Here is a 13313-nt window from a genome sequence, read left to right as displayed (position 1 = left end):
TTAATTTTGAAGCTTATTCCTGCATTTTTCTTTTCCTTTCTTCTCTTTATTACAAAGCAAATTACTTTTTGTCCGTGGAGGGAAATGAACCCACCGGAGTTTATACGCATTTTGCAAAACCCTCACAACCTTAATTCATATCTACATTCCTAGGAACTAATAGGGTCCTTGTCTGAAGCGTCCCTTAATATTATTGGCTAATAATTACAACATCTTACCGCTCGGTGGAGAAAAATGGGCGGATTTGAGCCTGTGATGTGTTTTATTTCATAATATTCAGTGTCGAAATGGATTTATGATTATTTTTACTTGATCTTTGCCCTCATCACAGCGCCATAACGCACGCGATTCAATTTGGACTCACTTGGGCCGAGGTTTGGCAGGAGCCCGCACCTCTCAGTGGGCCTACCTACCCAATCCCATTTGAAAAAGGAACATACATCTGTCTCAACATCTGATAAGTATAACCAACCCGCATACTGTAGATTATTCACAGGACTTTTTCAAAAACGCTTCAACCACCGTGAAAAAAAAACAACCTGTATCTCTCTCCTCCTGTTGGCAACAAACCCGGGCACGTTTGTCTCTGTGAACACAAAATTAACTAAATTGATATCATATCTTGTTTTCTGACGCCTCCAGAAATCCCCATATCTATATTACTCACCATTAGACTGATATTAGCGCGCTGCACGAGTGGAGCAGCAAAGATTGTGTGCTTTCACTCCCTGCGAGGGGAGGATGTTGGGATTACAGGCACTTTCATGAACCATCGCATGTAAAACCGTCTTCTAATTATTAATAAAGCAGCCTGTGATAGCAGAAGAACTATCCGGTGATTTATACGACGGTGTTGCAGGCCTGCAGTGTTACAAGTCAGCAATTCTCTAATGTAAACCAGTGTCTATATTAGCGAGTTTTAACCCCTTTTTTTTTTTTTTTTTTTTTTTAAATCCCATATCCTATCATTATTGGCAGGAAATACAGCGTCTGCTCTGCTTCACTTTTTGCTCCACTAGCTTTGCAGTCCATACTCCAGAGTATAGGCCCATACTTTAGTTCCTCGGTTTCTTTTTGCCATCTTTAATTTTCTGCACTAAAATTCCTCTACTTATTATTCCACGGTATGACCACTTAAAGGTGACTTTATCCTGACTCTTTTGTATTAGATCTCATAAACAGATCTATTTCACAACAGCCTGAAGTGTGTCTGTGATACTCAGTAGCAAACCTTGGCCTCATGGTGGCAGTTTGGTAATTATGCCTCCATGTTATTCCTGTAATAATTTATCTTGATTTGCAGTGTGTCTGTGATTCTTAAAGGAGAGTTTATGTTAAACTTATGACCCCTTTTGGGAAATTTTCTCCTGCGGTGACTGTAATATTTTACCATAGCAGGTAGTGTGTCTGACACTCAAAAGCGACTTTATCTTTACTGTACGGTGGCTTTTTGGCAATTGCCTTCTTGCAGTACTTATATAATATTCCAATAATATTTCTCCTGGCTTGGAGTGTGTCTGCGATACTGAACACTGAGTTTATGTGAGTGAGGTGGCTTTTGGAAATTTTCTCCTCAGTTGACTGATATTCCTATAATGTCTTACCTTAGTGTGTGAAACTCGAAAAGTACATTTTTTGCCCTTATGGTGCTTTTTCGTCAGCAAGCTCCTATAGTACTATTATAATATCTTGTCTCTCACACTCCAAAGTGACTTTATTTTGAAATTAAGGTGACTTTTTTGGAAAATATCTCTCAATATTCCTATAATAGTTTACCCTTAATATGTAGTGCGTCTGCGTGTGTCTCATCTGGAGATTTGGGTGAATTTATCTCCTACAATGGCTCTATAATATTTCACTTTAACATGTAGTGAGTCTGTGCAACTTGCGCTTATGTAGACCTTAGTTACTATAGCATTCCTAAAATATTTTTACCTTAGCGAGTCTGACACTGAAAAGGGAGTTTATGCAGACTTGGGTGTGTTTCATGATTTTAAAACTCCACAACAGTGTATCATTTTTTTAGAAATACATTTAGACGCCGTGCGCTCTCTCTATTCCTGTAGCTCTTCCTTTCACTCTGTCACAAGGGTTACTGAAGCTCTTTTGTCGTTCACCTTCATCATTCATAACAAGTCACAACAGTAACATCAGCAGCGCGCACGGCCTCAAATTCTTTCCTTGGGCGCGCCCGCGTGCACGGCGGGGGAAGAAAGTTTACTCGGGACGGGCATGCGCACTGGGCTGTAATCGCAGCTATCGGGCTTTGATTTGAAAATGTTGGACGGGAGAACAAAGTCACTCGAAGCTCAGGGACTCGCAACAAAAACAAAGTGCGCATGGTGCCGTAAATGTTACCCACAATGCCTGTTTCCAGTTATACAGTCTATGATAAGACCGCGCGACGCCGTGAACAAGCCTGAACCTGGGGGGCAAAGTTCAACACACACCGCTTTATAGCCGGTAAATATTTGAACGAGAGTTTCTCTGGTCAGGAAATCCCCACTTCCCCTGAATTATTAGAGATACTGCGATGGAACACAATAGGAGATAGTAGAATAATAGAATAGAATGGAACGGAATGACAGCTGTGTGTGTTGTTTTGGTGAGTTTGTGTTTGTGCGTGTGCGTGTGTGTGTGTGTGCGTGTGTGTGTGCGTGCGATACAGAGTGTAAAAAAAAAAGTAAAACGTCAGACGAAAAGATAAGAACCAGTTAGACAAGAAATTAAGCAACAAACATTTTGATAATCAAGTAACTGTTGTGAGTATTTTATAAAGATTTGCTGCTTGTTTCTTAACTTTTTCCTCAGACAAAACAAAACATTGGGCTCTCGGAAATTACAATGGGTGTTTCTCCTGCTTTTCTGGCATTCGACTGGGAAAACGGTTTATTGATTAATTGAGGAAATGATCAGCTGATTAATCGTGAATGAAAATAATTGTTAGTTGCACAATTTAATGGACACAGCATCCAAAGGGAGGGTTGCAGCCAAAATGGATTCAAACAGTTCCAGCTTTCATTCCTAACAATAACTTCAAATTAACTGAAATTTAAAATCAATACAGCATGAAGAAGAAATAATGCTAGACTTCACATCATCACAGAGCTTTTCTGATTAGTCCCGTAGGAACTCAAGAACGCAAACAGCAAACTTTGGTTTTAAATGCATTATTATGTTTCATCTTGTACTTTCATTTGAATATGTAATTAATGAGGCACACTTAGAATTGAACTGCTCTCCTCCTGGCCACGTTGCTGTACTGAGGCGAGTCTGGATTACCAGCCAGGCAAAGCAGGTAAAAGCCCTAGGGGCCCAAAAGTGCAAAAATGCATGACCTGTCAACTAGTTTTGGTAAGTTGTTGTACATTGTTTAGAAATTTGCACCAGTGAAGTGCAATATCAACTAAGACAGGTCGCACATTATTACCTAATGTTGTGGCCCTGTGGTCTTTTGGCATATGGCCCTGTTATCAAAATCTAGTTTGACTTTTATTATTTGAATTTTCATTGTGCTCACATGGTATGTATCTCTTTATAAATAGTTTTTAATTAATCAACTTACGGTAAACTAACTGACACACAGAAACCTGGGGCCTATGATGTTGGTCTCCATGTCTCTGGTCAAATAATGAAGCTGCCATAAGGACATAATGCCTTGGCGTCAATAGGGGCCCAGCAGCATATTTTTTGCCCCATAGGAGTTCAGTGTGACGATGGCTAAGGTTATGCTATAGTGGGCTATGAAAGAAATTGAATAAACAAACCAAGAAACCAGTTGAACAGTATTTGCAATATGCTTAGTGGTTGCAAAAAAGTGGAAGCTTCATCCTCCTTTTCAAAAATTAAAGCCGTCTTCATTACGGGGGCAAAGAATTGTGTATTTCATCAAAGTGTTTGACAGGCAGAATTGAGCAAATACCACCATGACGTAAGAAGAGGCTGGACCTTATATTTGAAGCCATCATATGAATGTCACTACACTTCTGTAACTGACATCCGAACAGTCTCTACAACCGCGCCCATCCGATGTATCCTAATTAACAAAACAAGCGCTGCTTAACCGAGTCCTTCCCACAGCTGTGACTACAATGCTGTTCCGCTTCTGTTAGTTTGCTCCTGCTCCTGCTCCTGCTCCTGCTCCTGCTCCTGCTCCTGCTCCTGCTCCTGCTCCTGCTCCTGCGTCCCTGGAGCACTTCATCTGATCCTGAAACCTGCACTACAGCTGCTGCATCCTATAAACAAACTAAGTCTCTGTTTACATCTAAACCTGTAGTTTATCTGGAAGCACTACCTAGACTCTGTAATATAAAAATACTGACCCTGTAATCAAACAATAGCAGCAGGGGTCTATTAGGACAAGATGGCAGCACCGGCCTTCATCTTTCTTAATGAGAGTGATGTTTATCTCCCTGGGTGTGAGGCAGCTGCTGCATCCCAAAAACAAGACAGCAGTCCACACAAATCAGGTGTCTGTACTTTGCATAACTGCTGACCAAAGTACTATGAATGTTTTTCCAATCTTCCATGAAGCCATTAGTTTCCAAGAATTTTCATTTAACATGAACATTTTATTGCAAGGAACTGAAACATGAGTGAGATTGGTAATCCATCACACTGAACATCTTGTCTGCTGTTATTATCCTCAAAGTTATTGACAATAATGACCTTCACAAAAGCAGACGCTGTGATGGATCACCTTTTATAGACCTATTTCTAGTGCATTTCAAGTCTCTGCAGGTTGATTTTGATATCATACTGAAATTAAACAAAAGTAACGATTGCTTGGAAAATAGGAAACATGCAATCAGTCTAGAAAACTGTGGTATGATTAGAAAAAGTGTTTGGCAGTGATATGAAGTATACATGATTTGTAGTAAATGGTGTTGAACTTCCTGTATGGTCCTTTAAAGTGCCATATTGTAATTTGGGAGTACAAAAACCTTCTCTTTTACAATCAAATGGAGTTTTTTCAAATCTCAAACTTGCAGAGAACGAGACACCCTCATGCAAAAAGGGGAACCAACAGGCTGAATCCTGAACCACTGCTCACATTTGATTGCTTTTGGATTACTGTTGCCATGACACTCGCATCACAAACAATAACTCAAGATGTTGCATGTTTTGCTTTTGCATGTTTCAAACACACTTCAGGTTACTGTATCTCCCTTTTCGGTTTTCACTGAGCAAAAGCGTCTCCAAAGCACACACCAGTTAAGTCAATGTTTGGCTTTTTGTCCAGTGTCGTGTGTCACTGTGGAGCAAGCTTACCACAGCTCAGCCAGACTGCCATGGGTTACAGACTTATGGCAACTGCCACAGGTGAGTGACACAAGACTGACCCTTCTGACCTAAATCTTCAAATACAAGCCACATGTAAAGTAAGCTCAGTGCCTCTGAATCAGTTTTTTTCCCTGATATTCAGATCCATCAGGTTTTTGCTGCTCACACTGATCACAAGATCAAACATACATAAGATCTGGTTAATATCTGAGGTGCAAAATTTTCTAATTGTGTAAAATTAGCCATTCGTTTGCACAGCAAATATAGTGGGAAGGTAAGATGAACAGTTACCGCTAACACGAATCTGATTTGGAAAAACTGCATGGACAAATGTATATGGACACCTGTCTTGGAGTGAGGTTTTTCAAAGTTTGGGCTGCTGTAGGCCCCGTAGTTCCACGTAAGGGGAATCTTTTTGCGAAAACATATATGAAATTTTAGAGTATAGTAAGCTTCCACTTTTATGGCAACAGGTTCTTTCCTGTATCAACATGACAATACCACCTGCACACACCCAGGTCCATACGGAAATTGTTTTCCCAGTTTGGTGTGAAATAACTGGACTGGCCTGCACAGACTTCAACCCCATCCAACATCTTTGGGATGAACTGGAACACCGACTACGAGCCAGGCCTTTTCACCAAACATCAGTGGTGACCTCACTAACACTCTTGTGGCTAAACAGGAGAAAATCCCTGCAGCCAGGTCCCAAAGTCTGAGTGGAAAGCTTTCCCAGCAGAGTTACAGCGGCAGATTAATGCCCATGATTTACATATGGGTGTCATGTTCACGTGTCCACATACTTTGTATAATGTGTATAATTTTGAGATCATGATCACTTTGTGATAATATGATGCAGCATATAAACTCATTTCATTACAAGTGTGCATTGTACCATTAAGTGATACCATTCTCATTAACACACTCTTTGGCTGAGAGAAATTTAAGAGAACATTTAAAACCACTGTTAGTTAATCATAGTAACATATGGGGCAAATAATAATTGCAATTTATTGAGCATAAATATCTTTACATTTGATTTTTAATCCAGCTGATGGTGTTATTTTACCTGTTCAACTCCAGCAACAGGTCATCCCATTTCCACGCCAACAGATTTCACGGGGCAGAGCATGTCTTTTGTCAATGGATGTCATGCAAGTGATCCATGTCTGTTGCACATTCAGACTCAAACCATAGACTACGAATGTTGTATTCCATCCTGTGAACACAGATGAATCGTTTTACTTTGCCATACACGGAAAACTGATTGTAGCCCTATGACACTGTTTTGACTTGTGTCCAGACATTATGAAACCAAGCTCCATTTAAAAATCTAGCAATTCAATGTGGCTTAATATACTGGCAGATGTGCATCCCTAGTAGCACAAGACTTCAACTTCTCATCAAATTAAAGGAGACATTCTTTTCAAATCATTATTAAAGCAATCCACAAAACTTATATCAGTGTAATTTTTACTTTATGATGCTCTCAAACAAAGGAAAACAGAGCACAAAAGGGATAAGTTTTGGTATAGCCTAGTTGTCGAGAAGGCAAAACAGTCTCACCCTCCCAACAGCAACTTAACCCTGACAGAAACCCACGTGGCATTGCAAAGATGATTTTCCATAACCTTCTCATTTACAGTTCAATTCACTGTCATTGTCACTTGATATCATATGCTAAGCACAAGTTGTGCAGTTAGCAACCTTGCTGAGGTGAGCTTTTTAGTTCCAGTAATAGCATATTGGACAAAAAAAAGAACACCACATCACATACAGTGCTGACATACAAGACACACTAAATTTCCCAAAAAAAAAAAAAAATTTACAGGCCCATCATCCAGTACTATGCTAACAGCTGAACTTTAGCAACTGGTGCTATAAACACATTTGTAAGTTGTGGGATGAGAAAATTTGTGATTGTGGGTTTTTTTGGGGTTTTTTTTTTTGCAGACAAAGGCTGATGGAGCTTCTTCTCAATTTGATGCAGTTAAATTTCATGTTGTGTGTGTATTCATGTTTTTTTGTTTGTGTGACATAGGAGTCATGAGTCTGCAGTTCCTGTTAGCCATGGAAGTCAGTGCTACACAATGTGAAAACAAACCATGAGGTGGGCCACTACCACAACCAAGCATTTTTGATGTCTTCTATTTTATAGTAAGCTACTTACTGCTAACATATTTACAATATGAAGGCAGTGTCTTACCATTGTTACTAATCCTCTTTCTGTTCCTCAGGCAAAAGGATCTGACAAGGATTTCCTATCTATTTCTACTTCCTGGTTATACCATGTTTGAAGAAGAGGGTGTGCCTGGTTAGGATGAGAGACGTTTTTCTGAAGCTGGTGGTTACATATACATTTGACACTATGATTTCCTGTTTTTATTTGAACAAAACTGCATAAATTGTAAATATCTATGTGGCCAAACTGTCTGTCTGTAAGTTTATTTATGGTAAGCTCCCCTACTATTGGTGTGGTCCACTCCAATTAGTTACCTGGAGGGTATATAAGGGTTGGTCTTGTGAGGTGTTGGAGCATTCTGTGTTGGCACTCACATGCTTCAAGACAGGCACATCCAGTATTCACACAGCTTCTTTCTTTCTTTCTTTCTTTCTTTCTTTCTTTCTTTCTTTCTTTCTTTCTTTCTTTCTTTCTTTCTTTCTTTCTTTCTTTCTTTCTATGTCACATCCATGTGGGTCCCTTTGCATTCATGTGTCATGGAAAACAAGAGAGCAGACAAACTGGCCAAAAAAGTGACTGTAAAAGGAAATAGTGAAGTTAATATTGGACCCTCTGAATCAGGTAACAATAAGCAGAATTGCACTTCTCATTTTAGGAAAACATCTGACAGGTCAGTGTGACCAGTGCCTTCAATAAAAGTATTCAACTATGTTGAAGTGTGGAGATAGTGCTGTACCTAGGCCTGTGCCCGTTTAAAATCTTAGTTACTTAGTTATTGAGTCAAATAAAGACATTGTTTCTTACCCTGATATATCTTATGCCTTTGCGCCATAGCACTCCATTGTTGTCTAAAAACTATTAAAAACACATCAGTGTTGCACACCGCTGACTGGGGAACATGTTCCTTCATTACCATGAACATGAGAAAAGCTGTAGTGTATTTTTTAGTCAATCCCACAAACACTAATCTGCTGCTGTAAATACCCACTACAGTTTGTTATGTCAGAATAACAAATTTGTATTAATCCACAGCTGAAAATAGTCCCCAACAAATGCACTATTTACCATTTTTAGTAGCTTTTGCTGAAAAATAAACTATCCAGCTGTATTAGGAAATGACTGAGCCTTTTTTTTAAAAGTGAAACAATATATTTGTTACCTGCTTTAAATTATTTACATCCTAAGGAGGAAAAAATGGGACTGGGGCTGAGAGCCAAAGACAGGGTTGGGAAGTCATAAATCTTTGACCGATGGACTGAAACATTTTTGGTCTTTTCAGGGAATTTGTTGACAATAACAAAAATATAGAGTACAAAATACATAAAAGTATGAAATAGGTGTGATGCTTTTCACTGTGTCTTTTGTACTGAATCTGCCGTTGTGAGTTGCGTATTCTTCAACTAAAGCATGGTCAAAGAAGGCATATTATTACATAGAAAAAGTTTGTATGTGGACTTAATTCCTACAGCATGAATAGTATTTAAAAAGCAAACACTACAGGAAGCTCATAGGAGTGATCTGTGTAACTCCTGTTGTGTTTCCCACAAAAAGTCCTTGAACAAGATACCAGCACTCAGCTCAAAATCTCCCTGTATAGAGCATCAGCCAAATGTCTTGAACAGCCCAGTAACTGCTTATTTTACCTCCTTCCTCCTGAAATATTTCAATGCATTTCCAACATTAACAGTATAGCCAAAATCTGATGAGCTGTATATATCCATGTTCAGCATGACCCAAAGTTAAATGTGTTACCTTTATGAATGTATTTTGATGTATTCAGCATACAGTCAACCTGATGCTTCTGATATTAAATGCTAAAACTAGCCCACATTTATGCTGTGCTGCAAAGAGATACACTTTGATTTGTGGAACTGAAAACTTATTACAAAATATTGGATCACACAGTCAAAGAGCATTTGGTTTTTGCTGCTGCAAGCCCAAGTACAACAGCATGAATTAATATAATTACATGTGTCCTGGGAAAATGATGTACAGTAATTACCGCCAAGACTCTGTCTCAGTACCGCTGCAATAATTCTGACAAAGCTGACACATGACAGTCATTTTTGGATTAGTGACTGTGCTGAGTCGAGCTGCAGTGACTTCACAGCCTAGTCTGCGTAAGTGTGTGTGTGTGTGTGTGTGTGTGTGTGTGTGTGTGTGTGACTGTGCTTAAAACACACTAAAGGGAGCTGTGGGTGGCTGAGTGAGGAAGGTAGCCTAGTGTTTGAGAATCTGCTTTGACATACTTTATTTGTTAACTCATCAAAACTCCTTAACAGTAGTGGTGTGCACTTTTACTGGACTTTCAGTGGCAGGGATGAAAAATAAAAATCTTCAGTTTAACTGCTCCTGTCTTTGAAACAACCACTTGCTGGAGGTTGACAAAAAGAATTCTGGGAGATGTAGGCAATCACTACTTAAAGCAGGCTGGGCATGACAGGAAGTGGCTATACTGAACATCTTATCAAATGTACTGTTCATGAAATACCGATACACTATATGGGCAAAGGTATATGAACATGTGAATGTTTTAGCCATATCTGATTGCTTAACATGTCATTCAAAAACCAATGGGCATTAATCTGCTGCTATAGGAGCCTCCCCACTTCTGTGAAGGCTTTCCACCCAGATCTTGGAACCTGGCAGAGATTTGCTCCCACTCAGCTGCACGAGCATTAGTGAAGTCGGATACTTGTTGGGCGATGAGTGCTTGGCTTAAAGTGACCACAACAATTCATCCCGAAAGGTGTTGAATGGGGTTGAGGTCCTGGCTGTGTGCAGGCCAGTCAAGCTCTTCTACACCAAACTGAGAAAAAAAAAAATTTTATGGGCTTGGCTTTGTGCAGGGGACATTGTCATGATGAAACAGGGAAGGGCCTTCCTCGAACGGCCTTCCTGCTTATAGGTACACATCACATATATTTTTTGTAAAAGAAAAACAAACAACTGCACTTACAGCATTTGTTGATAAGAAAGATGTGGCTGCCGTACTACCGATAGGATTTGGTAAAAGTTTAATCTACCAACTGACCCTGCTGGTCGCCATTAAGATGGGGCACGGTGGAAACCAAGTGGCTATTGTTGTTTCTCCATTGGTCACTCTGTTATTTTCAAAATTTAAATAAGAGCAGAAGTTTATCTATTTAATACCACTTTACAACAAGATTACCCCAGAAATACTTCACCCTGCAGACATAGGTATTCTGGTCCGACTTGGAGTTGGCGGACCGGGGCAAGACTCAAACTTTCAGAGCCCTTGGCATCTTTGAAGGAGGAGGCTACCGATTCCTTTTATCTGATGCTGTTGATGACGATGCTTCTTCATTCAAATCGGGCTGTTTTTCTTCGCAAATGCGAATGGGTCTGACATTCCCATCAGCCTCAGCTAAACTTTTGGACCCCGCTTTATCTCCAAATTTAGTGGTTTTACATTTTTTAGATAACCAATTTAAAAATGCAGTGACCTATCTTCAAAATTATTTGTTTCAAAGCTAAAAACAGGTTTCCTCTTAGCTCATGAAAAGTTGAATTTTTGAAAGTACATGGTTTGCACAGGACATCGACAACTGTAATGGATTTTTGAATTGGGGAGCTTCTCTGTTGCTGATACATTACATGGCATCCATTACTGAGATCCCTCATACGCCAGGGAAAATATGTTTTTCTTTTCATAAAAAAAGTAGTACAGACAACTTGTCTTTTAAATGGAAGAAGACAGCGTATAACTGCCATTAATCAGAAAAACAGACAACAATATGTTTCTGTCCACACAGAAAAGAACAGTCAATGATCGTCTAGTAGTTACTGCTGAACCACATGGGAAATGTACAAACAGGGTGCATTTGATCAAATAACAAATACCATACAAATGTCTCAAATGTTAAGCTCCCAGTTTCTTTTTGGCATCAAGCAAACACTGTGATTACTATCAGTGGTGTGTCTGCAGCAAAGCCCACAAGAAACGAGACCACATGCTTAACACTGGCCTGTGCGCTCCCCCTGGAGACTCCAAAAGCAGACTTAAGTCTAGATTGACTTTCTATGACTTTGTTATCTTTATTTGGCAGTATCAGATTACAACTACTGGTCCCCCAGCCCCATCCTCACATGGCCAGGGAGTGAAACTGTGATTCACACACCAGAGGAGAAATATGGGCTGCTATCACACACAGCAGCTACTTGGAAAAAGCCCAGAAAGCCTCTCTACTGCTTGCGGTTTCTTCTCTCACTAAGTGATGAAGGTCCCACTCCATCTCTCTCTTTTCCTTTCTGTTGCTCTCAGGGGCACTAGACATTCATGCTGGGGAGAATTATTATTTTTCCATCTCAAGGTCTACACAAAAAAGGAAAAAAGCATCCCCACCTGCCCTGTCCCACTCATTTATTCTTGACTCTATTCTTTTGCACTCTTTTCTCTGTTTGTCACTCCTCTTATCCCCTCTCAAGTGCCCTAACCACAGTCTCTGCTTCTTCTTTCTTCCTCATTCCTTCTCCAGTCTGTCTGTCTGCCTCTTTTTCTTGTGTATGTGTGTGTGTGTGTGTACTTGTACCTCTATCTTTGTGAGGAGCATTGTGAGTTATATACCTTACAGAGTGAGGACACTTTATTAAAGTGTGGTAATTTTGGCCAGTCCTCACAACTTCAAAGGGCTGTTTGCAGGTAAAGACTTGGTTTTAGGGTTCAGGTTAGAATTAGGTTTAGGTTAGGGTTAGGGTAAGGGGATGGGGTTCGGCATTTAGTTGTGATGATTAAGGTTAGGGTAAAGGGCTAGGGAATGCATTATGTCAATGAGTATCCTCAGGAAGATAGAGGTACAAGTTTGTGTGTGTGTGTGTGTGTGTGTGTGTGTGTGTGTGTGTGTGTGTGTGTGTGTGTGTGTGTGTGTGTGTGTGTGTGTGTGTGTGTGTGTTTGTGTGTTTGTGTGCAGGTCGGACTGCTGGCGGTGCAGAATTAGAATGTGAAGCTGAAAAAACGGATTAAGGAGCCAGAATCCAGGGAGTTCAGAAATGGGAGGGCTGGCTTGGCGGCCTGCTGCTTCTGGCCATCAGCTGAGGCCAGTTATCTGAAGGGGTACATCTGGCCTGGTCTGGCCCAGCTTGGCCTTGTAGGAACAGCTGTCTGGTCACTTAAAAGTGCCCCTCCTCTTCATCCTCAGAAGACAGATGGTGGCCTAGCGGTTAGTCAATTAGTTGATCTTCAGAAATTAATTAATCAACAACTATTCTGATAATTGTTTAAGTCCTGTATCAAGGAAAATTGCCAAACATTCCCTCGTTCCAGCTACTCAGGTGCGAGGACTGGATTGTAAATTGAATATTTTGGGGTTTTAGATGGTTGGTTGGACAAGACAAAGAATTTGAAGCCGTCAGCATGGGCTCTGAGAAACTGTAATGTATGATCTGGAGGCCCATCATCCAAGACAAAGGGGCAATGAAGTTTTTGATTTATTTCTAAACAGTGTTGGGCAGTAGTGCATTATTAGTAATGCACTAGAGTAATTTGATTACTTTTTTCAGCAATGAGTGATGCAGTTACTAATCCCACTAATGCTCCATTACTAAGACAATTTGAGGGTCACTTTGTTCAGTCTTACCGGGAGGTTTATGAAGGACTGAAATCAGTTTGGTCTCTGCATTCAGTGTAGAGACAGATCCAGTACATTATTAGAGCAGGGGCTGGAGCTGTGGGGAGGCATATCACCTTTAAAAATTGGCTCCCAGTAAATATGACTGCAGGTAACTTCAAATTTGTCATTTTTTTATATGTGTTGAATAGAAGTCAAAACGATGATACAGAATACAGATTTATGGAGCATGACTTTTTTTTAAATTAATTAATCTTTTC

General features: G+C 40.1%; 1 long non-coding RNA gene across 4 annotated transcripts in view; it reads right to left on the bottom strand.

Annotated features, from left to right (window-relative positions):
- Positions 1-7587, bottom strand: part of LOC120802111 — a 34079-nt gene extending 26492 nt beyond the window's left edge. For all 4 annotated transcript variants that reach the window (XR_005709183.1, XR_005709186.1, XR_005709185.1 and 1 more), the window contains exons 1-2: positions 7490-7587; positions 6353-6502 (exon numbers count right to left, since the gene is read on the bottom strand). This is a non-coding gene — a long non-coding RNA (uncharacterized LOC120802111). The remainder of the gene's footprint in view (positions 1-6352; positions 6503-7489) is intronic.
- Positions 7588-13313: the final 5726 nt, after the last annotated feature.

The sequence above is a fragment of the Xiphias gladius genome, chromosome 17, assembly GCF_016859285.1.
Source record: "Xiphias gladius isolate SHS-SW01 ecotype Sanya breed wild chromosome 17, ASM1685928v1, whole genome shotgun sequence".
Classification (NCBI taxonomy): domain Eukaryota; kingdom Metazoa; phylum Chordata; class Actinopteri; order Istiophoriformes; family Xiphiidae; genus Xiphias; species Xiphias gladius.
Note: the sequence above shows the minus strand (reverse complement) of the source record. Positions and strands in the feature narration are given on the sequence as shown.